Raw genomic sequence first — 23,671 nt, forward strand, 5'->3', positions numbered from 1 at the left:
CACAGGTGAAAATTTTAAGCTCATACTAAGGAAACCTTTATTCAACAATTACTTAAGCCCATGAACAATTCATAGGTGCTCTCTCCTTTCAGCACCAGCTAAAAATAATCAACACAAAGGCTCATTTTAAGGACATCTGATCATTGCTGGCATCTCATGTTTTAGGATGTAGAAGCTGTTGAATTTTCTGGCCCCAGTAAACTAGATTTAAAATCAATGAAGTGGCAGGCAGCCTAACCATGGTCTTGGTATTAGAATTGTCTCCATTCTACCACACATCTGAATTTGTTTTGTCTGCTATGAACTATGGGCCATTGGAACAACCTTTCTGTGAGGTTACTCTGACTCTGAGGAAGGGAGACATCCCCCTCTGGATAGTTGGTGGCCAGAGGGCCAGAATATCAGCCGTTACAAGTACCAGTGTGGTAAGGTTGATGAAGTTAACCCCTCTCTCCAGGGCATTCCCTTGAATGTGCATGCATTTAGGATTGAAAGTATATGTGTATCTTCCTTAGGATCCCTCTTTCAGTGGCTCCACCAGCAGAAACTTGGCAGACAGGTCAAAAACACGACCTGGAGACTGCTAGCTCAATGCCAAACGCCAGAATTTTGCATTTTCTCTTGGTATTTTGAGACTAGTCATTACCTCTCTTGTCTGGGGGAGATTCTTCTCCCTTGAGAAAAGAATTTTGAAGAACTCATGGATGAGTCTTTTCCAAATTCATGACATCTGTTTTCTCTGTTGTTATTTTTTTCTTTTCTGCTTTTAGACCATTTATATTAGAAGCACATTTTAAAAATTCTTTGTTTATTATTTTTCTTCCTTTCTATTTACTTCATCTGGTATAAAGCTTGGATTATCCAGGAGGGAAACCTGACAATATACTCATTGGCCCAAACTCTACTTTGCTATCATGAGAAGTTGCCTGGTTCAATGATGCTTCAGCAAATAAAAACAATAATAATAATAATAGGAACTGTTTATCAAGCATGGTACCATGTGTGTTAAATAGGTGCTTTTTGTACTATTCATCAAACATTCATAGATAAATGAGGTAGCTACCAGGAATAGCCTCATTTTACAGATGAGGTAATTGAGGCTTAGAGAAGTTAACTTGCTCAAGATCACACAAACTCTTCTGTGGTAACACTGGGATTGCAAGGCCCATGCTTTTAGTGATCAGTATATATCATTTCTTGCTGCTCTTCAACATTGTATTTCCTCTGCCTTTTAGTTACTTTACCCAGGAGTGGGGCCTTGTTCTGTGACATCAACACTGGCTATTCTCAACTGGCCTGAGAGTAAGTCTGTGTGCACACAGGCTCTCCCTATTGTGAAAAGGTTCTTATTAAATCCAGTCGTTTGGTTAATACATCATGTAGGCTGCTGAAAGTGTCCTTAGACATACGGATCAGGCTGTGAAAACTCCGTCGCCACTGTAATGCGACAAGTTCAAAAGTTGCTTTTTTGATTGAACTGGGAGCTCTGGATATGTCTTCAAAACCCCTCTTCTGCTGAGATTTCAGCTGGGGGATTCTTTGCTCAGTAGTCAAGCCCCAGAATAGGGAGGAAGAGAGCCTTTTAAGCAGAGCTGTAAATCTTAAACCCTTGCATTTTCACACAAAGTTAAGCAGAAAGAAGTAAGAACTTGGGAGCTCATCTCGCAGAAGAAAAAAAATTAAGGGAAGAGCTGGTGCACTTCATGTAGAAATTGAGGGTGGGGGGAGGATTAAAAGGCAGGGGAGGGACTAAGAGCTTAATAGGTAGATACTCTAGTGACGAGTTCTAAGAAGAAACGGGAAAAAAAGAGAGGCAGAAAGAGCCATCTACATGGTAGATATATTAAGAAAGAAACGTCAGGCATCAAGATAAAAGAGAAATATCTGTCTGAGGATTGGAAGATAATAAATTATTTCTTTCTTGGATTTTCTCTAAAATATCCTCTTGTTTTCATAGCTTTCTTTGAGTGGCAGTGCTGCTGATATAGCCATTATTATAGGCTAGAGAAATTAGGAATTGTACATTTTACTCTTAGGAACATTAGTTTTTTCAGCCTTGATTTTGGTATAAGTTTACTACCAAAAAAGGAAAAACTCAGCTTACAGCTTTGAAAAATATCAGACATTTGTGACTCTGAACAAAGAGCAGTACGAGTGCTAAATCTCAAATAGTTGTGTTTTCATTATCTGGAATGGATGGGGGCAATATGTGAAAACCCAGAAGAACTCACAAAAAAAATTGAAGTGCTTGTATTACTATCCTGCAAATAAGTACTTCTCTAGAATGGGTATGAAGGGGTTGGCAAACAATTGCTACAAATAACATCACACAAATGCGTTTTTGTTCTTGCAGTATCATATGTATGGGCAACCATGGACTCACTTTCTTTACCGTATTGATGTTTTGGGTTCTTGAAACCAAGATGAGGTTAAAAGCATAAGCTTTCCAGATAGATAAGACAGACAAGGTTCAAGTTTCAACTTTAATCATTATTTGTTCCATATGTTGTGGGAAACCACTTGAGACTCAATCTCTTCATCTCTAAAATAGGGATAATCTCTACCTCATAGGGGTGCTGTGGGGACTGATGTGAGAATATGTTATACACATTCCTGGTGAGGGAAGATACTCACAAAATTGTAACTATTATTATTCCCTAGATGCTAAACATATCTAAGCATTTAAATACTTACAGGCAATTTTGTGTTTGGATTATTTCTCCCAATCCCCCCAAAGCCAGGCAGGTTCTCAAAATACCTGCACATTAAGCAGAGTGCCAGGTTATTAGAAGCCTTCGATGCTCTTCAAACCCTCTAAATAACAAGTCAGATATTCCATAGCTTCTCTGGAGAAGCTGTACCTTTCTTCTGAGGAACACTGGACATTTCATTCATTCATTTGCTCATTGAATGTTGATTTAGCTCCTGCTATGTGCTAGGCATTGCGTAGGTCCTGAATGTTTAAGAGTGCAAAAAACAGATAAAGCTTCCTCTTCATGAAACTTATATTTTAGAAGGGGTAGAGAGCTAACAATGAACAAATAAACACCAAAGAGGATTCCTTTTTTATGATAGTACTCTAAAGAAAAGTCTCAGGGCAATATAATGGTGAATAACAGGTGGAGGTGGAGGAGTGATTCAGGTAAGTGAGGTCAGGGAAGTGTCTCTGAGCAGGTGATCATTGAGCCAAGATCTGAAGGACAAGAAGGAGATGGGAAGGGTCTTCCAGGTAGAGGTTACAGCAAATGCAAACATCTGTAGGCAGGAAGGAGCTTGATGTGTTGGAGAAGGAAAAAGAAGGTGATCGTGTCTGGAATGTGGTGAGGGAAAGGGAGTGTGGTGCAGGCTGAGGTCTGTGTGAAGGGACAAAGACAAGGACCAAAGAATTATAAAGGGGAAGGGGGGGGTGGCCACTGCAGGAAATATCTCCATGATCAGACTCCACTTAAGTCCCCTAAAGCAGAAGAGTGTCCATGGTAAACTGACTCCTTGCCCCTTAGATACCCAACAAAGAGAAAGATCAGGAGATAAACTTAAAAAAAGTATCACAGGGAAAAAGAACATTAGAGTTTTGGTGGCAATTTTACTTTGGAAAGTAAAACAAAATACAATAAAATCCTCATTTCCCCAGTCTTCCTGGTGAGCCTGAGTGAAATGGAGCCACTGTAAAGCTTCTGAAACACCTTATTTCAGCTTATCTTCAATATGGTCCTCAAATATTATAAATATTATATATCTAACATGTCACAATATATATTACATGTATTATGTATTTTTATATATAGTCTTATATTTCTATTAAAGGCTTAAAATAAACTATATTCATTTCATATAAATTTTGCTATTTTTGAAAAATAGAAACATGTTGTATGAAGTATAATATCACCTAGAAATAGATGCTGGTATGGTTCGAAAGTGTCCCCACCAAATTAATGTGTTTGAAACTTAATTTCCAATGCAACAGTGGTAGGAGGTAGAGCCTAGTAAGAGGTGATTAGACCATGAGGGCCCTCATTAATGAATTAATGTAATTATCACAGGAGTGGGTTAGTTATCATTAGTGGCTTCATTAAAAAAGCAAGTTTGGTCCTCTCTTCCTTGTTTGCTATCATGCTCTCTTGCCCTTCCATCTTCTGCCATGAGATGATGCAGCATGAAGGTGCTCACCAGATGCTAGCACCGTGTTCTTGGACTTCTCAGACTCCAGAACCATGAGCCAAATAAATTTCTGTTCATTATGAAGCTCCCAATCTGTAGTATTCTGTTACAGCAGCAGAAAACAGACTAAGACAGATGTGTAGACAGTATTTTAGCCTTAAATTCCCAAGACTTTCTTGCCAATCCAGGGTTCACATGTTTGATGGTTTCATGCTTGATGACATGACCACATAGTATTTGCTCTTTAACCCTGTTGGTGAAGGCGTGGTGCTAATGAGGCAAAGAACATCAGGTCAAACATCAGTGGTTGGTTATCCTTGTTTTGTTACAAGGCCAAGAATTCATTTAGCCAGTTTCAGGCACATGTGCCTTTGGCTATGTAGAGCCCAGGTGACAGTTTGTCGGGGGCAGGGCAGATCTATCAGGCAATTGTCTCACTGTGGCCCCCACAAGGACACCTTGAGCTGAGGCTCCTCCTTTGATAGCAAAATCCTCTGATATTTGAGAAATCCTGTTGAAAGGCATATTCTAGTATTTTTCATTAAGACTCATTCATTGGGCAAGTTAGTTTTCCCTTTGCTAAGATAGTCTTGTTCGCCTAATGTTTCCCTGACTTTATTCAGCAACTTGGTTTGATTACATTTTAATGTAAATCTCAGCACACTTCTTCAAGTTATGCAGTATTGGGTGCGGGAAAATAATTTGATTTTCTCAACAGAAATGAAAAAAAATGCCTTTGGGCTGGCTTATGGGTTTTTAAAAATTTGTTTCTTTCTTTCTACCTGTGTTGGCTGAAGAGTGTATGGCCTAGCTTAGAGATTTTTTATTTTCTCCAGAAAGTCGATCAGTGGTGCTGATCAATCCTAGGCCAAGTTCCATCCTCAGGCAGGCAGACCATTCCAGATGAGTTTACTGAGAGATGTAGTATGTATGCATCCAAAGACTCTTTGATGCTTACCCCTCATGGTGAGCTACTTGAGAGGGCTGGCAAAGAAGTCATTGAACACAGGGTCTGAAGACAGTTGCTCATTACCTTTACAGAAAGAAAGGCTCCCACCCCAAAAGACTGGTGAAAATCACAGCTTACAGTGGGAAGAGGGAAATGAGTAAAATGAGTATACTCCTGCTGGAGGACAGAAATATCAATAATGTCAGGCTTCTGTAAAATGTTGCACTTGAAAACCAAGGAAGTTAATGTAAAAGATACACTTCCTGAAGATCGCAAGACACAGGAGGTAGGCATATGGCATCAGTGGAGCTGTTACTATGTCCCTACTGATTCACTTTGTGATCCATTCTGCTAATTCAGTCAGGTTTTCTCCAGACAATTCACAGAAATGCAAGAAAAAGGGGAAAGTGTTTAAAAAGTAAGCTAATTGGAGATGGGCAACGTAAGCATATCTCTGAATAAAACAAGCATTGCTAAAGTCATATGAAGGTTTGGATAGAGAAGGCTGGGAGAAGATGTCATAGAAGAGAGGCTGTTGTCTCTTGGTTGAAATGGAAAATATTGGGTTAGTAGGAAAGTTGCGGATGTATTTATCTCAGGTTGGCAGTTCACGTGCTGGTTCTGAAGTCAGATGCCTCTGTTCAAATTCCAGCATTTCCAATTACATCCATGTGACTGGGGGAAGGTCATTAACTCTTTAGGACCCACTTACCTCATCTGTTAAATGGTGCCTACTTCTTAGGACTCTTGTGAGGACTGAAAGAAATAATATAAATCTTGTCAAGTGTTTAGCTCTGTGCCTGGGAAATATGAACTCTCAATAAATGGTAGCTATCAGTATTAACTAACGCTTTAGAAGGAAATATACAAACAGCTTGGCAAGGAGTTGACATTCTTCCTCCAGGCTATAAATGTAAGGCTGACACACCTTATTGTCTGTATATTGAACTCAATCTATAGCTGTCATTGTGCCCCAGGATGCTGTTTTTCCCGCTTGTCCTCATTTTCTGGCTTATATTGCTGGACTACTTTGCTTTCTGTTATTTGGATCCTACATCAGAGTGGTGTAGTATGTTTCAGTGATCTTTGTCAAGCACTTCCCATACATACTAATGAAAAGCTCAAATTGATGTAAATTTACATTTTGTAAAGGAATAAGATGCAAGGCTTTATTCCAAATGCTGGAATAATATATTTGATATAAATGAAGGCATACGTGAGTAAACATGACATATTTGTTAATGTGGCAACCTAGATGGCCATATTCCACATGAGTCCCATGGACCATTTTAGCAATTTGGTTTCCATGATCCCTCCCTTTGAATTTCATGGATTGGGGATTTAGGAATCAAAGAAACAGTCGTAGGAGAGTGATAGAGAAATTAATAGAACTGATATTCAAATGAATATTCTTACGGGTTCAAAAGCAATTGATATGTCCCAAAATGCACAGCATCCTTAACTTAGCTGTATTTGTTGTACTTTTTGATTCATGGTTTCAGGGCCTTGTTGGTGAAGCGCTTTTGACTTCTTTGGGTTGAACGGTGGGAGGAATGTGTTAGTATTTATTATACTTCCTAAATTACAAACTTGTTAAAATTAGATCTACTTGCGTAGATAGCTTTCCAGTTGCTTCTTGCCAACTTAGCTGTAGTGGAAGGAAAGTTGCTTTTGGAAGATCCCAAATGTCCAACGGTACTGCTAGCCCTTCTCTTATGGTTTGTATGTTTAAGACAGACAAAGATGAGAAAAGTGTACTGGGACTATTGGGTCACTTTTTAATTCAGAGAACAAACTTTTGAACTCCACACCAGATCTTCACAGTTCTCAAAGGGAGAGCCGAGCAATGGACCACATGAATCCTGATGGAAAATATTGGATCGTTTTGTTTATTCTCCTGTCAGGGGTTTATTGATCGAGTGAGCTCTCCGGTAGCTTGGGCAGCCTTTGATCTGCCAGGGAGAAATTGGGTTTGGATTTTGGCGGAAGGGAGGGGAGGAGGTTGAGAAAGGATTTGGAATGTAATGGCCCTTGTTATCTGTAGTGGTCAGAGACTCTTCTGGGCCAGCGCAGAGCTGCTAACTGGGAGGAGGGAGGAGTGGAGGTGAGGGGACAGCCAGCCGGAGTAAGCTGAAGGCAGAGCTTTGGTGTTTTCAGTAGGAGCAGTACTTAGTTAAAGCTGCTGGAGTGATTTCTTGCTGCTAATAGATTTGTTTCTTTAGAGGCAGATAAGTAAAGGAAATGATGACTTTTAAGTGAATAGTTCCCCTGCACGGGGCTGGTTTGTGTCAGCTAGTGCAGTGGCAGGAAATACCAATGGGTTGTTTTTTTTTTTTTTGGTTTTTTTTTTTTTTTTTTGGTAACCCAGTGACAAAAGACTTTGCTGTCTCCTCCCATGCCCCCAACCTTCCCACCGTTGCTCCTTCTTGCCTACAAAACCCAGACGCCAGCCCCTGTGCCTGCTGGTGGAGGGCCAAGTCTTGTCTGAAAGCCGTTTAAGTAATTGCTCATAATTGCACAGGTTCCCTGGCTGGGCTTTTACCTCTCCACCCCTGAAATTAAAAGGGGCCAAAGATGTGTGACCTTTTTCTAATGGGATGGGTACTGGAACAAAGGAATTCAAGGAGGGGGCCCTAGGCCTTTATCAGGGCTCATCTATGACAGCTAAAGGCCTGGGGAGAGACAGGATTGTCTTTTTTCAAGTTGAAGAGGAACAGGGGTGGGAGGGAATTCCTCCTCCCTAAACCTCTCCCTTCTCTTTCTTCCTCCACTCTGGATGAACATAAAATCTTTGCCTGATGCTGAATACCATTTATTTCTGAAAAGGGGATGGGTGCTACCTGACTGATAACACCTGTGGCAGCTCAGGAGGTGTGTGTTTCTGTTTATGAGCCGCCTTAGATAATTTAACATCTCTGAGCCCCAGGTTCCTCATCTGAAAAATAGGGATAATGAGATAATGCCACCTGTCAGAGGGACTGGAGATAATATATGTCATGCACAGTGCTTGCCACCAAGGAATCCAATAAGTGGTCATTGTTCCCTCGATATAATTTACTGATGTCCTTTTACTTACCTTGATTTTATTTTTCTGAGTTGGGGAGAGACAAATTCTAGGCCTTGAATTTTATGACCCAAATTAGTTAAGATCCACAGAGTCTTATATCCAGAACAGAATTTTAGAATTATTTTATTCACTGCTTTGCAAACCTGGCTCTATATTAAACCTGGGGAACATTTAAAACTATTGATACCCGAGCCCTGTATCTAAAGATTCTGACTTATTTGGTCTGGGGTAGTGTCTGATCAGTGTTTTTGTAAAGAGATTCTAGGTTATTCCAATGAGTAAACAGAGTTGAAAGCCACTGATTTTGTTGAACCGCCTCATTTCACAGGTGAGAAAACTGAGGCCAATATTCCTTTGCTAATTCCTTTATTCATTAACTTACTGGTCCATCCATCTATGCATCTGTCAACAAACATATATTGAGCATTTCCTATGTGTCAGACAATGTTCTAAGCACTGGTGATAAACTTAAGTGGGTTGATCTTGAAGGAGAGCATAAGGACCAGAACTAAGACCTGGCAGGGGATAGTTTCAACCTATCAGTTGTTGGCTTGTTGCTCTGAGTTGCTTCTTTAGGTCAATAAATGTCACACCTGGGGCGGCAAGGAGAACTCAGTCATTAGAGATGAGTTGCTGGTAGGGATTTAGGCTTCTAGCCCACATGGTATCTTCTCTGTGGCTGAGATTTCTGTGATCATTACTGAATGCAAACATTGCAGAATATCCTGTACCTGAAGGTTCTGTAGGTCCCAAGCTGTTTTCTCTAGGCTATTCTCTTGCCCTCAAACTTACCCCCTATAGTCAGGCACAGCTCATGAGCTTCAGCTGGATTCTGGGCCTGGAAATCCTGCTGACACAAACAGAATGGAGACAATGTGAAAATTCTGTGCCTTGGTTTATGCTATTATAGTTAATGATCTGTCAGTATTTCCATTACAAGCCCCTATTTTTGGGGATGTATAACCCAGTCATAAATGTTCTGTCTGGGCTAAGCCTTGGCATTTGTGATTTCAGCCTGGGAGCACATGTGTGTGTTGGTGTGTGCATGTGTTTTTATAAGGATATGAGAGAAAAAATGGGTTAGCCATTTTTAAGCAAAGGATGGTAAGAAAGAGGGGGAAAAAGATGGTAATTGATTGCAGATGCTCTTTTGATGCTGCCAAGACTAGAAAACTGCTGAGTTGCTTTGCCCCCCCAGTTGAGGCCATGAAGGGTTGAGATGCTATTCTTTGCCTTAATTTTGTGCAAGTAATGTTAATTGACAAAGTCAACATCCATATATGAAGGGCAAAATATGGGCCAGGATGGCTTCTCCAAGGGCAGGGATTGACTCAAGGTCAAAGGCTATGGAGGCCAGAAGCCAAAGAAATCAAAACAATACTCTGCAAAAACGAGTTTCTTTCACCTGCGCCTGGCTCTTTCCCTCTTTCAGCCCCTCTTGCTCTATCTCTATTTAATAGGAGATGGAGCAGGTTCTCAGAGGCCTGCCATCAAGTTTTTGATGGTATCCATAGTTGTCATGGTGTGTGGTTGATGGGTGGAGTAGTCTATTTCCTTCTGAATAGGGCCTGCCAGAAGACTTTTCATAGTTTGAATATAATAAGATTCTGTCATAACTTAATACATAAAAGGTACCAAGCTGATGTGAAACATACCAAGCTAATCAGTATTTTTTAGAATCCAGGAATCAATCCATAACACTCAAAATGTTGTACCTCAAAATAGCCATTTTGCACTCAAGATGAAACAAAAATCATGTTGTGAGTTGCTTCTCCCACAGTTTTTCCAGAAAGATGCTGTTGCTTAAAACCTAAGAACGGCCAACCCTGAACAACGAAGAAGAAACCAGGGCATGTAGAGTCACAATCGGTTTTGTCCAAAGACATGCCTATGAATCAGAGTCTAAAATTGTACCCTCAAACAAGAAGCTTCACAGCTGCTGATGGACACAGACGCTGGGACTGCCTTCATATTTATCTCTTGAAATCATGAGCAAACCAGGACACAGAATTTTCTAGATCTGCTTTCCCTCACAACTATTCAACAGCTATCTGCTGTGGATTCCACTGTGTATATGTATATGTATGTGTATATGTATATGTATACATATATATTGTTAAAAGCTGATTTTGAGACCATATACCTCAGGAAGCACTCATCTCATACAACTTTCTCTCTTGCTCACTGTATTTAGCCACCCTGCTCATCTTTGTGTTCCTTGAACACATCAAGCTCATCCCCTCTTTATGGCTTTTGCACAGCTTTTTCCTGTGCTTGAAGTGTTCTTCCCTTCTCTCTTCGCATGGCTGGTTCTTTATCCTCATTCTAGTCTCAGCTCGAATCTCACCTTTCTGGCAGAGGCCTCCTTCTTTCCCTGTCACTCTGTTCCACAGGGGTCAGCAAGCTATAGACTCGGGACCGAATTTAGCTGTCCATTTGCTTTTGTAGGGCCCAAGAGCTAAGAATGGTTTTTATACTCTAAATCACTGAATAAAAACAAAAGAAAAATAATATATCATGACACATAAAAATTACATGAAATTCAAATTTTAGTTTCCATAAATAAAGTTTTATTTGAACATAGCCATGCTCATCATTTACATATTATCCACGGCTGCCTTCATGCCACAGTGGCAGAGCTGAGTAACTATTGTAGAGAGTGTCGGGCCCACACTTACTTTCCCTCGGGCCTTTTACGGAAAAAGCTTGCCAGCCTCTCCTCTAATCTAGTCTGCCTTGTTCACTCCTGCCTAGTGTGAGACGTAAAGTGGGCACTCAAAACTTATGTACTGAATGAACTGATGAAGAGATGGATAGGGTCCTTGGGCCAACTTATTGACTCTGAAGTTTATGTGGGCACATCCACCTTTCCATTCATTCAATAACTGTTTACTGAATGCGTACTATGTGGCTTACCCCTTAGGTTATCCAGTCCATTGCTTTCGTGGCCTCAAGTGATCCTTCTGCCTCAAGTTGACCCATCAAGATGGCTGTCTGTCCTGGGCCACTGTGAAGTTAGCTTCAATGGGCTCGGCAGACTTCCGAAGTCATCAGACAGTTCTGACTCTCGGTGTCTGTTGACTCTCACACAGGGGATATCCTGCGTGTTATATCATCCTCTGAGGACTGTATTAGGGTCTTGCATTGCAGGGCTCTAAATCTCCTTGCAGGATGACCTATCCACCCTCCCTCAGGAAGAGGCATCTGCCCTGTTTTTGCTCATTCAAGCACAACCTTTGCTTCTGCTTGTGTCCCAGAAATCCTCCTCTCCCCACATTCCCATTCATCCGGGCTTGCCCCGGTGGCCTCCCACACACACCTGCAAATCTCGTTCACACGGCGTCAGATTCATCATTGCTAGCCTGGAAGCCTGAGAGAGGAGGGCCAGAGTCCGGTGGCGCACATACTTCCCCTTCCTCCTCCTCCTTCCTGCCTTCTCTGCAGAGGAGTTCTTGTGAAGGAGCCTCCGTGTGCTTTCCCTGGATGCCTGGTTACTATTGGTGCTTTTGGAGGAGGAGGATGTAGCAGTCTACTTTTATATATTAATGTATCTAGTTCGTGGTGATGATAGGAAGATAATTATACCCCGTGAGTTTACTTAGCAGTTGTTACACCGAGCAAGATGTTGAAAGATCTGATTTGAACACACAAAGGAGAATATGATTCATCTTTATGGAAGCCTATCCTCTATCTCATGTTCTAGGATAAAGTGTCCTTTTTTTTTTTTGAGACGAGTCTCGCTCTGTTGCTTAGGGTGGAGGGTAGTAGTGCGATCTCGGCTCACTGCAACCTCTGCCTCCCGGGTTCAAGCAATTCTCCTGCTTCAGCCTCCCGAGTAGCTGGGATTACAGGTGCCCACCACCATGCCCAACTAATTTTTGTATTTTTAGTAGAGACAGGGTTTCACCATGATGGCCAGGCTGGTCTCGAACTCCTGACCTCAAGTGATCCACCCACCTCAGCCTCCCAAAGTGATGGGATTACAGGTGCGAACCACCACACCAAGCTTAAAGTGTCAATTTTTATACTTATCTGGTTTGCAATGATAATGACCTTACAATCTGGACTTTTAGGCCCATCTGGTTTAAAATGTACTTTCCGGCCGGGTGCGGTGGCTCACGCCTGTAATCCCAGCACTTTGGGAGGCCAAGGCGGGTAGATCATGAGGTCAGGACATTGAGACCATCCTGGCTAACATGGTGAAACCCCGTCTCTGCTAAAAACAAAAATTAGCTGGGCGCAGTGGTGGGCGCCTGTAGTCCCAGCTACTAGGGAGGCTGAGGCAGGAGAATGGCGTGACCCCAGCAGGTGGAGCTTGCAGTGAGCTGAGATCGTGCCACTGCACTCCAGTGTGGGTGAAAGAGCGAGACTCTGTCTCAAAAAAAAAAAAAAAAAGAATGTACTTTCCCATTATAAAATCAGAAACTCCAATACTGAGTTAGTGAGTCTGGTCACTCTATCTGTGAGATTTTAATAGGAAAAGTTGATTTATTTTGACACTCTTTTTAGCTCTTGATGGTTGTCAAATTCTCCTCTGGGCAACAAGGAGCAGACAGAGTTCAGCCAGGGTGGGAGATGCCTACAGAAGTTAAGGACAGCTGTTGGTTGGGCAAGGCTTATGCGGAACTGAGATAAGATAACTGACTGATCACAATCAGTTCACTGATCTACCTGATTGATTAAGAGTCGGGGACTACATCTCCTGTGTCATGTCTATCCCCTTGCATGGTTCTTACTTTAAATATGGGTCTCCTCATGTGCCTGTAGAGCCTCCAAGAACACGAGTAGAAAGTTCAAATAAAGGGTAATGCCATTTATGTTGGCCACCTGGCAACCCCAAGCACTGAGAAAGGCTCCAGGCCCATGTGGGTGCTTCATAAACATCATTTAACGTTTAATGGAGAGAAGAGACTAGTAAATCTGCTCTTGGTTGGCAAGAGGATAGGGAATCTGATCCCTTCCTTCTGACATTTAAGCCCTGCTTTTTTCCACACACAAAAACACATAATACAGCCAAGAAGAAAAGATGAGACACATATAGGAGGTTCAATAAAGCAATTCATAAGGAAAAAAATAATTCCTGCTTTTATTGTTAAATGGGCATTCAAAAATACCAACCCCACAGTGCAGAGGGGGATACATCCTGACATCATTAAACACAAGGCTTGAAAAATACACTGGCCAGTCAGGTTTGGACAGCGGGTAAAATCAGGGACTGTCTGGCCCTTCTTTTCTCCCCTACCACCATCCTTTGTTCCAAAGCCCTCCAGGACTCAGCAGAGCGTCTTAGAATTGTAAGTCCATGTGTATCACCTGTGAGTCTTGTAAAATCCAGATGCAGATTCACTAGGTCTTGGGCGGGGCTGAGATCCTGCACTTCCAACAGGCATCCAGTGATGCCAATACTGTGGGTCCACAGCCCTCACTCTCAGTAGTGAGGCCTTAGAGACAAGTTCTTCAGTCTAAATTGCTTGCTTCGTCTTGGCCTGAGGTTCAACTCAATCCTGGGGCCAGGACTCTGAAGTGAGTGACATTTTCCAGGGCTGGAGCGTTGGAAATGTGTGTGTGCTGTGTGTTGGTTGGGCTCCTTGCAGTCCTGCTTTCGGAGTTCCTGGACAAGTACCCTCCACAGCTTCCAGTGGGACTGAGATGCTGTTCACCTTCCCTGCCACTTGGTGTGCTCTGTCTTCATCAGGGTCCCTGATGCTAGGCCGGCAGTGGGAGCTGCTCACCCCTAGGTAAAGGCTCTGCCACACGTTTGCTGTGAATGCTGGGCAAATTACTTGAGTGCTTGGTGTCAGTTTCTTCGTTGGTAAAATAGGAACAATAATATTACCTATGTGATAGTGTTTGTAGTATTCAGTGAGTTAACCCAGGTAAGATATGTAACACAGTGCCTAACTCTGAGTAAGCTCTCAGGGAATGTTGGTCAGTCTGGTCACATACACTGGTCTCTGCCCTTTTGATGATGCTTAGGAGGGATGTGTTGTTGTATGTGTGACTAAGTTTTCATTGTATACGTTGGCCTCAGGGAGGCAGTTAGGCATACTGTGATTAGAAGATTGTGAAGTGAGTGAGCTCAGGGGGCAAAGGACAGGGCTAGTCTTGGCCACCTAAGGTCACCCAAGGTGGCAGATTTGGTATATGGACACTTGGGGCAATCCAAGAGACTGGCAACCACCCTAGCAGTTTCAGCAAAAGTGGAGGACATTCTAGATACACAGCCGCTGTGGTAGCAGGCATCTTATCCTCTCCCAGAAGTGACGCCAGTGCTCCCGAATCCTATGACCGGGTCTTACAGATGATTCTGCTGATCTCTGCTGCTTCTATCATCACCTGGATCTACTTTCTCACCCTGGCATCAGTGAGAAATCCCTCTACTCTCCTTCCCTCATGCTTTCTGCTCGTTTTTCCTGTGTCTGTCTTCCATTCTGCTGCTGTTCTTCTACTCACTGTCTTTCTCGATGTCTTGAACTCAAACCCTCTGAGAGAGTATCTGTTTTGGTTCAGTCAAATCCAGTGTGGAACGCCTCATTGGGCCCCTTATGAGTCACTGATCAGCATGTGGTCCTATTAGCTGTGGCTAGCACCCCATGGTTACAAGGTATAAATCATGATAGTCCCTCTGGTTGGTAAAACGGGTGCAGGCACATAGGTCATGTGCCATTTAGGATGCTTTTGGCAGAAAATTTGATTCAAGTGGCTTACAAAATAAGGAACCAATGATCTAATGTAATAATATGTCCAGAGGTAAGATGTTTCTTGAGTGAGCTATTGTTGGTTGCTTGTCTAAACCTATTTTTGTCTTCTTTCCTTGCTTAAAGAGCATGGATTTTGTTTCCACATGAAAATATATAGTTGGGAAAGATTGCCCTAGCCCCAGAGCCATGAGAAGGGATTTTGATGAATTTCTTTCTGTTCCTTCTGCCAGTGACTAGCTTAGGAAGGGGCATGTGACCCAAGACACATAGGAACTTCTGGAAAAAGTTTACTTGCTCTTAAAAAGCAAAGTGTGTTAACTCTCCAACTTAGCAATCCTACTAGAGGGAAATGAAAACATATGTCCACACAAATACCTGTTTGTGGATGTTCATAGCAGCTTTATGTATAGTAGCTCAAACTGGAAACAGCCCAAATGCCCATTAACTGGTGAATGGATAAAAACCTATGATATAGCTATACAATGGAATACTGCTCAGCAATAAAACAGAATAAACTACTGATATTTGCAACATGGAACAATCTCAAGTGCATTGTGCTTAATAAAAGAAGCAAGACACAAAAGGCTATCCCAATGTATCATTATATTTATCTGAAATCCTTGCAAAGGGAAAATTATAGGGACAGAAATCAAATTAGTGGTTGCCAGGTGCTCGGATTGAGAGAGGGGACTGACTACAAGCAGACCCGAGGGAATTTTTGGTGTGATGGAAATGTTCTCTACCTTGATTGCTACGTGACTGTATACATTTGTCAAACTCATCAAACTATACATTTAGAAATGATTAATTTTACTGTTACTTTTGTATCCATAAACCTGACTTTTAAAAAAGCCACATGTGAGAGGAAGCAGGCCCTTTTCTGCCTTTGGACAATGCCTTCAACATATGTTATCTGAAACCGAAGTGGCATCATGGGACCATGAGGGGAAGCCAACCTGGAAGGTCTCACACTGAGGAAGGTGGAGTGGAAAAATTTGTTGAGTTGCTAAATTAACCAGCCCTAGAATTGCCCTACTGATGGGACCAGTGGTCCCATCTGGAGCAGCCACTGACATGGTGCTGACTGAAGTTGGGGAGGCACAGCTGGGGCTGGGCCCTCCATGGAGCTGGTGCAAGCCGGTGGGAGTGGGGAACAGGTGGAAGCCCCATCCCCTTCCAAGTTCGCAGGGCAGGAGCCTTGTGCAACCTGGGTGCAGCTGCTGCCACCCAGCCAATCCTGCAGGCCCCGGAGTCTCTGCCCTCTTTGGGGTGAAAAGCCCCCCTGTCCCCACAAGCTCAGAAGCGCCTGGTCCTGCTGCCTGGCTTCTCCCAGCTCCCTGCACCTGTTCCAATCTTGGAGCAAAGTTGAGGCTGAGCCTGGGCCTATTGCAGCCTGGGCTACTGCAACCCAGCCATGTGTGTGCACACTTGGGGTAGCGCTGACATGCCAGCCCCTGCTGCCTTGGACCCCTCCAGACTTTGGGTGCTGATGGGGGATAAGGGTGGCTTGGCACAGGCTTGCAGGCACCCCTTGGCACAAACAGCCTGGGTGATGGCAGGAGGCAGACAGGCTCCTGGGTGGAAAGAGGCTCGTGAAGCCCCACCTTCATGCCAGGGACAGCCTGAAGCCTGGGGTCTGGGCTGATGCACCAGAAAGGGAACTTACGGTGCTTTTCCTGGGCCTGCTCATGGCCACCCCTGAACAAATCAGCATGCACTTCCTCCCCTCTGAAGCCCATAAAAAACCCTGGACTCAGCCAGACTCCAGGAGATGACCAGATGACCAGCTGTGGAGAGGAGCTGACTACTGTGGGCCTCCTCCTTGCTGAAAGCTGAATACTCATCAGGATGCCCTGCCTGTGGAGAGGAGCTACCCACTGCGGGTCTCCTCTGAGCTATTCAGCTGCTCAATAAAGCTCGTATTCACCTTCCTCACCCTCCCCTTGTATGTGTACCTCATTCTTCCTGGACACAGGACAAGAACTCAAGACCTGCTGAATGGTGGGGATAAAACAGCTGTAACAAACAGGGCTGAAACATGCCCTTGCTCACCACATTGTGAGTGACAAGAAGACAAGAAAGAAGGAGAGAAGTGCTGTGGCCTTTTGGGGAGCTCAGGCCTAGGAGCTCCCTGAGCCAGGATTGTGACACCCACTCTGGGGCTCTGTGGTTCCTGGGGTCTCCAAGCTTCCGGGCACCACCACATTCCCTGGTGCCAGCCATGGAAGCAGCTTGTAGGATACCTGGTCCAGCTGCAGCCTCATAGGGAGCCAGTGCCCTTATTGGTGCCTGGAGCTGCCTGCCCCACTGCAGATGGCATGCCTGGCTGTGCGCAGTGGCTGGATCCCATGCTCGCTTGCCCACGCACACCTTACTGCTCTGTGCTTGGCTCACTCTTGGCAGGCTGGTAGTATGAGCTGGGTGCAGCCTGCTAGGCTGAGTGGGCAGAATGATCCCAGAGGGCCTGAGTAAAAACTCGGGCAAAGGCGCCACCAGCCACAGAGGTTTCCAGCTGGTGAAGTGACACCCCAAGGATCCCGTGACACTACCTCTGACTTCTTGTTATATGAGAACATTAACTCTGTGTGCTTAAGCTTGTTGAATCAGGTTTTCTGCCCAAATCATCCCATCCTAAATGACACATGATCTATGTGTAAAGGACTTCTTGCAGTAGCTTTGTCCATCAGAATGGGACTGCAGAAATGGAAGAAACTCACAGGATCATTGTCCATCTCGTACAATAATCTACAGACACTGCATGTGGTGATTTATTCATTTTATGTCTTGAGTCTCTTAGTTTGTACTTCCCACTCATTACTACAAAAGTTTCTAGTCACATAGACAAATGGAACAGAATAGAGAACCGAGAAATAAGGCTGCACACCTACAACCATCTGATCTTCAACAAACCTGACAAACACAAGCAATGGGGAAAGGATTCCCTATTTAATAAATGGTGTTGGGAGAACTGGCTAGCCATATGCAGAAAATTGAAAATGGACCCCTTCCTTACACCATACACAAAAACCAACTCAAGACGGATTAAGAACTTAAATGTAAAACCCAAAACTATAAAAATCCTAGAAGAAAACCTAGGCAATACCATTCAGGACATCAGCACAAGCACAGATTCCACGACAAAGATGCCAAAAGCAATTGAAACAAAAGCAAAAATTGACAAATGGGATCTAATTAAATTAAGGAGCTTCTGCACAGCAAAAGAAACTACCAACAGAGTAGACAGACAATCTACAGAATGGGAGAAAAGTTTTGAAATCTATGCCTCTGACAAAGGTCTAATATCCAGCATATATAAAGAACTTAAACAAATTTACAAGAAAAAAACCAAACAATCCCATTAAAAAGTGGGCAAAGGACATGAACAGACACTTCTCAAAAGAAGACATACATGCAGCCAACAAACATGGAAAAAAGCTCGAAATCACTGATCATTAGAGAAATGCAAATCAAAACCACAATGAGATACCATCTCACACCAGTCAGAATGGCTATTATTAAAAGTCAAAAAATAACAGAGGCTGGAGAGGTTGTGGAGAAAACGGAACACTTTTACACTGTTGGTGGAAGTGTAAATTAGTTCAACCATTGAGGAAGACAGTGTGGTAATTCCTCAAAGACCTAGAGATAGAAATACCATTTGACCCAGCAATCCCATTACTGGGTATATGCCCAAAGGAATATAAATTGTTCTGTTATAAAGACACATGCACACGTATGTTCATTGCAGCACTGTTCACAATAGCAAAGGCATGAAATCAACCTAAATGCCCATCAATATAGGCTGGATAAAGAAAATGTAGTACATATGCCTCATGGATACTATGCAGCCATAAAAAGGAAAGGGATCATGTCCTTTGCAGGGACATGATACATATTTACCTCTGTAACAAATCTGCACATCCTGCACATGTACCCCTGAACTTAAAAAAACAAAACCAAAAAACAACAATAACAAAAGTTTCTGGTATATCTGCTTCCCTTAGTCTAGGAGTCCCCAACCCCCAGGCTGTAGACCCGTCCACTACGAGGCCTGTTAGTGCAGTTTTCAGGGCCCGCTTAGAAATTAAATATGAAAGTGAATACTTATTTAGCATAAGAAAAGAAATCACATAATATTACACTTTTGTAAGTGCTGGCAACTACCATACATATCGTAATAATGCAGAAAAGTAACAATATTTTATTGATTAGCTGCCTGACATGCTGTCCTAATATGTTGCCCTCTGCATTTCCCCTCCTTAGAATTTTACACACATGGTGACTGAAAACATTTTTCCATAGATTAGCTTCTGGTTGCTTACATTTCAAACCCTGTTTCTCTCCTGGTACCCACATACTTGTGCTGCTCACAGAGTAGCGGCTCAAAGAATGGTGAGTGAATGAATGAGAGAATGGATCAGTCCATTGGAATTTGAGCTTGTGTTGAGAACTAAGAAGCACATAGTTTATAATTCGCAGATACATAGTTTCTCCTTTCCTACCACCCCTCCTTGCCCCCAGGTTATAGGTTAGGAGTTTCAAGTTAGACTAGCTAGTTTCTGATGATTCTGTCCGTGGATATTTGAAGAAATTTGGACATGTTTACCCTTTTATTACAAATATAAATACAGCCTAATCAGCACTGATTGAAAATGGTCTCAGAAAAGGGGGCTTATCTGTAATGAGTGGAGCAAAGAGGTCCCTTTGTGAAATCAAAACTGAGTTGAGTCTGCCCCATTCCTCAAGAAGCCAGGCAGGACCAGTAATGTGGGATGACATAGTGTCCAATGTGGGTGCTACTGCCTGAGATCATCCATCAGCTGCTGGAAAGGAAGGAAGTGAAACCTGCTTCATTTACTTTGAGACAGTTCTGACAAACAAAGCCCACACAGCTCCATCAACAGCAGAAAGTATGAGGGGAAAGGGGCTAGTGCTGAACCATGCTCCTCCACTCCCCAAGACATGGCGCCCAGTGCCTGCCTGTCACCACCCTCTCCCCACCATATTGGATTCCCACCACTTCCTCAGCCTGAAGCCTCCATCATCAAGACCCACTGGGAATGGCCCAGGCTTGCTGCCGTTGTCTGTAGCTGCCTACCTCTTCCAGGATCAAGTCCAAACTCCAGCTTGAATGCAGTTTCTTCCTGCCAGGCCTTCCTGCCTCTTCAGCCCCATTGGCCATGGACACGTTTTGCACTTTTGCATGATTCTCTAGTTTTTCCCAGGTATCCTGGTGTTTTGCTACTTAGTACCTTTGCTCACATCGTCCCTCTCCTGTCTGAAATGCTGTAACTCTCTGCTTTCTCCAGTCAGGTCTGACTCAGCTTTAAGTTTCAGGGCAGATATCAACTCCTCCAGATGTTCTTGCTGCCTGCCTCCCCAAGTGCTTGCTCACTGCTGTGCCATTGCTCTAATTTTCTTCCTGTCCCCAGAGCTTGAAACGTAGTAGCTGCTCCAATGCACATTTTGCTATATTGTTTGAGAATATTCAATTCTGCTGTAGAAGGAAACAAATAGAATGGATAAAACTTGTAAGGTGTGTTCAGCACAGATAACAAGTAGCCTAAGGACAAATAAGTAGAGCATGTGTGAATGCGGACACAAAGAGGTGGAAGGACCAAGTAGTTACTAAATATTCATGACACACTAAATACACATGAGGTACTGTTGCAGGACTTTTCCTTAGTTCAGCTGAAGATAGGGTCCTTGTCCATTGAAGGGTATGTAAAGCTGGGTTTTATTGGGTAAAAAGGGGGGAAAAGGGGGAAACAGGATCCTCTGCAAGGCCAGAGTACCTACTAGAGCGCTTCCCACCCACAGTTTGAATCCCAGGTTCACACAGGAAGAGAAGGGGCCAGGTTCCTCCCTGCTGCAAATGGCAGGAACCTCTGTGGTTCCACTCCAGTGTGCATTCCTCTCAGTGTGCAGGCCAGCTGGCATTTTGCCAGGGAACCCCTCCCACCTGACTGTCTCAGTACTGAATATTTACAATGTCTTAATTTGAATCCCCATTGTCACACCCTTTTGGCCCCGTGTGTCTTCTACCCAAGAGGTGCAGATATAATTCATGGCTGCTCAATAGGGTAACTGTCGCGTTACCCAAGTGGACTTTCTCCTGGGTCTATCTGATAGAGCAAGTGTGCATGTTCTTGACTGCTGGCACCTTTGTCGGTTGGGTCCTCTTGCTCAAACCTCAACTCTGGCCCTCACAATCATACCATTGGTGGAAAAGGCAGAACCCAGAATTTAGGTTGTATGGTTCTTCCACCTGCTTTCATTCTATCCTATGTGTGATAATTTACACCATGTATTTTCCCCTTGCTACTCAGTATGTGCTTTAAATTGACATAATGAACCATATGATATAAGCATTTTCATGTGGTCTGACAGCCTTTCTGTTCCATGACCTCTGGGAGAGCTTGTCAGGTAGTGTACTTGGGGACTACCATTGTGTCATGGCAATTTCTCACCCAACACTGCTCAATAGATATTTCCTTAAGGAGTGATTCTGTGAATGAACACACTGAGGAATTCAGAATTGTCTTTTAGGCCTCATAGACTCATAGTTGTACCTATCACAGGAAAAAGAGCTGTGGGCCGGGCGTGGTGGCTCACGCTTGTAATCCCAGCACTTTGGGAGGCCGAGGCGGGCGGATCACGAGGTCAGGAGATCGAGACCATGGTGAAACCCCGTCTCTACTAAAAATACAAAAAAAAAAATTAGCCAGGCGTGGTGGTGGGCGCCTGTAGTCCCAGCTACTAGGGAGGCTGAGGCAAGAGAATGGCGTGAACCGGGGAGGCAGAGCTTGCAGTGAGCCGAGATTGCGCCACTGCACTCCAGCGTGGGCCACAGAGCGAGACTCCGTCTCCAAAAAAAAAAAAAAGAGCTGTGAAAAACCTGACTACTGTTGCTGCCTTTTATGCATTCAGAATGACGTCTACTTTCCCTGGACAGGTAGGGGAGACTTGCAAGACTAGAAGTAGGGTAAGCAGATTAGGGGCAGGGGGTTTCGATGTGAAGAATGAGAACAGAAGCTGGGAATGCATGGTAGGCAGGGATGTCATTTCCCAGAAAATGGTAGTGATGGGAAGAGGATAAGAAGAGTGGTTTATGTATCCAGAAATGAAATGGAGCAATGCAGGGAAGATGAAGAGAAATGTGGGATTTAGAAATATAGAATGGAAGTGTAGTGGGTAGGAGAGGGGGGTGGAATATTGGGGCACTAGCAATGTTCTGGGTTGTGTAGAAAACAAAGTATGGAAATAAAGTCTGGGCTGGTACAAACTCAGGAGGAGCTGTGGGGGTTCAGGATTCTTTGATTCATGAATTTATAGGAGTAGAAAGTTTCTACTTTACTGATGTGTTGCTTCTGTTTGTGATAGGTTAATTCTCCATGTATCCTTCCCCTCCCATTTTTAATTTTTATTTTTTTGAGACAGACTTTCACTCTTGTTGCCTAGGCTGGAGTGCAGTGGTGCAATCTTGGCTCACCACAACCTCTGCCTCCTGGGTTTAAGCAATTCTCCTGCCTCAGGCTCCTGAGTAGCTGGGGTTATAGGCATGCGCCTGGCTGATTTTGTATTTTTAGTAGAGGTGGGGTTTCTACATGTTGGTCAGGCTGGTTTCAAACTCCCAATCTCAGGTGATCCACCCACCTCGGCCTCCCAAAGTGCTGGAATTATAGGCGTGAGCCACCGTGCCCGGCCCCCTCCTTTTTTTTTTTTTTTTTTTTTTTAAAGTGCAAATGCTCTCTATGTTGTTTGATATATTTTAAATAATACAGGTCACCTCAGTCTCCTTTCTTAAATAAGTTCCTTGGAGTACAAGTAAGCAAATAAATACTCAAACAATTAAATGAAATTTCCTTCTATTGATGGTCTGTGACCATTCTGAAAAATAACATCTGCCCTCTACTTGGCTCCAGGGGATTTTATGAGCATTAATGACATGTCTGAAAAGCGTTTCATTTCCTTGGAAACGAGCTTAACAAAGTGTTTTTCTCTCTACAATGATATAACAAGCCACTCATGCTGTGCTACTGATTTATAATAATTGAAACTTTGGTTGCTAAAAAATTTAAGTACTTTGATGGCAGCTCAAAATAAAGTCTTTAATATTTTTATATCTCTTACATGTTTTAGGTGATAGATAAGTAAATGGCCTTTTCATGACTTGAAAAATATTTCCACGATATTTATTCTTCCATCATATTTTAACTAGTTCTTATATCAGTTCACAAGGTCATGGACTTGGCCTGTTTTTCATTTCACGAACATCTGGATTTATAGTGAATGATTCATGTGGCCTGATACATAGCTGCCCTCTTTTTGCTCTCTCTTATTATCACTTGTGGAATTCGATTTACCTCCTACCCTGTGAGCTATTCTTTCATTTGAAACAATTTCCTCAGTTATACAGGTCTCTAGTTTAAGGAATAATCATGATTAATTATTCCACTGTAATGGAAAATGCTATCTGGAATGGGTTTTCCCATTTTGAGATAGAAAAATTCATGTCATCTTTTGTGAAGAAAACCACAAAGGGCTGAGACAACAACAAAAACAATAACAACAACAAAGCCCCAAAGCAGGAGAAGGTCTCATACAAAATAGAATGGAGGAAACGAAGTCAGAATGCTTAGATACACTTTTCCCGCTTTCCTTTTCTTCCTAGTGCTCCTCACCACCTGACAAGTTACGTGGCTGTTGACGGATTATCTCCCTCCCGCTCCCTTAGCATATAACCTTCATGGAAGCAGGGAGTGTGTGACCATCAGCTATAACTGTGCCCAGCAC

General features: G+C 43.2%; 1 long non-coding RNA gene across 1 annotated transcript in view; it reads left to right on the plus strand.

The window, feature by feature from the left end:
- Nucleotides 1–23,671, plus strand: part of LOC131381539 (uncharacterized) — a 141,651-nt gene that overhangs the window by 92,201 nt on the left and 25,779 nt on the right. The window lies entirely within an intron of this gene.

This window comes from Hylobates moloch, unplaced genomic scaffold (genome assembly GCF_009828535.3).
Source record: "Hylobates moloch isolate HMO894 unplaced genomic scaffold, HMol_V3 SCAFFOLD_16, whole genome shotgun sequence".
NCBI classification, from domain to species: domain Eukaryota; kingdom Metazoa; phylum Chordata; class Mammalia; order Primates; family Hylobatidae; genus Hylobates; species Hylobates moloch.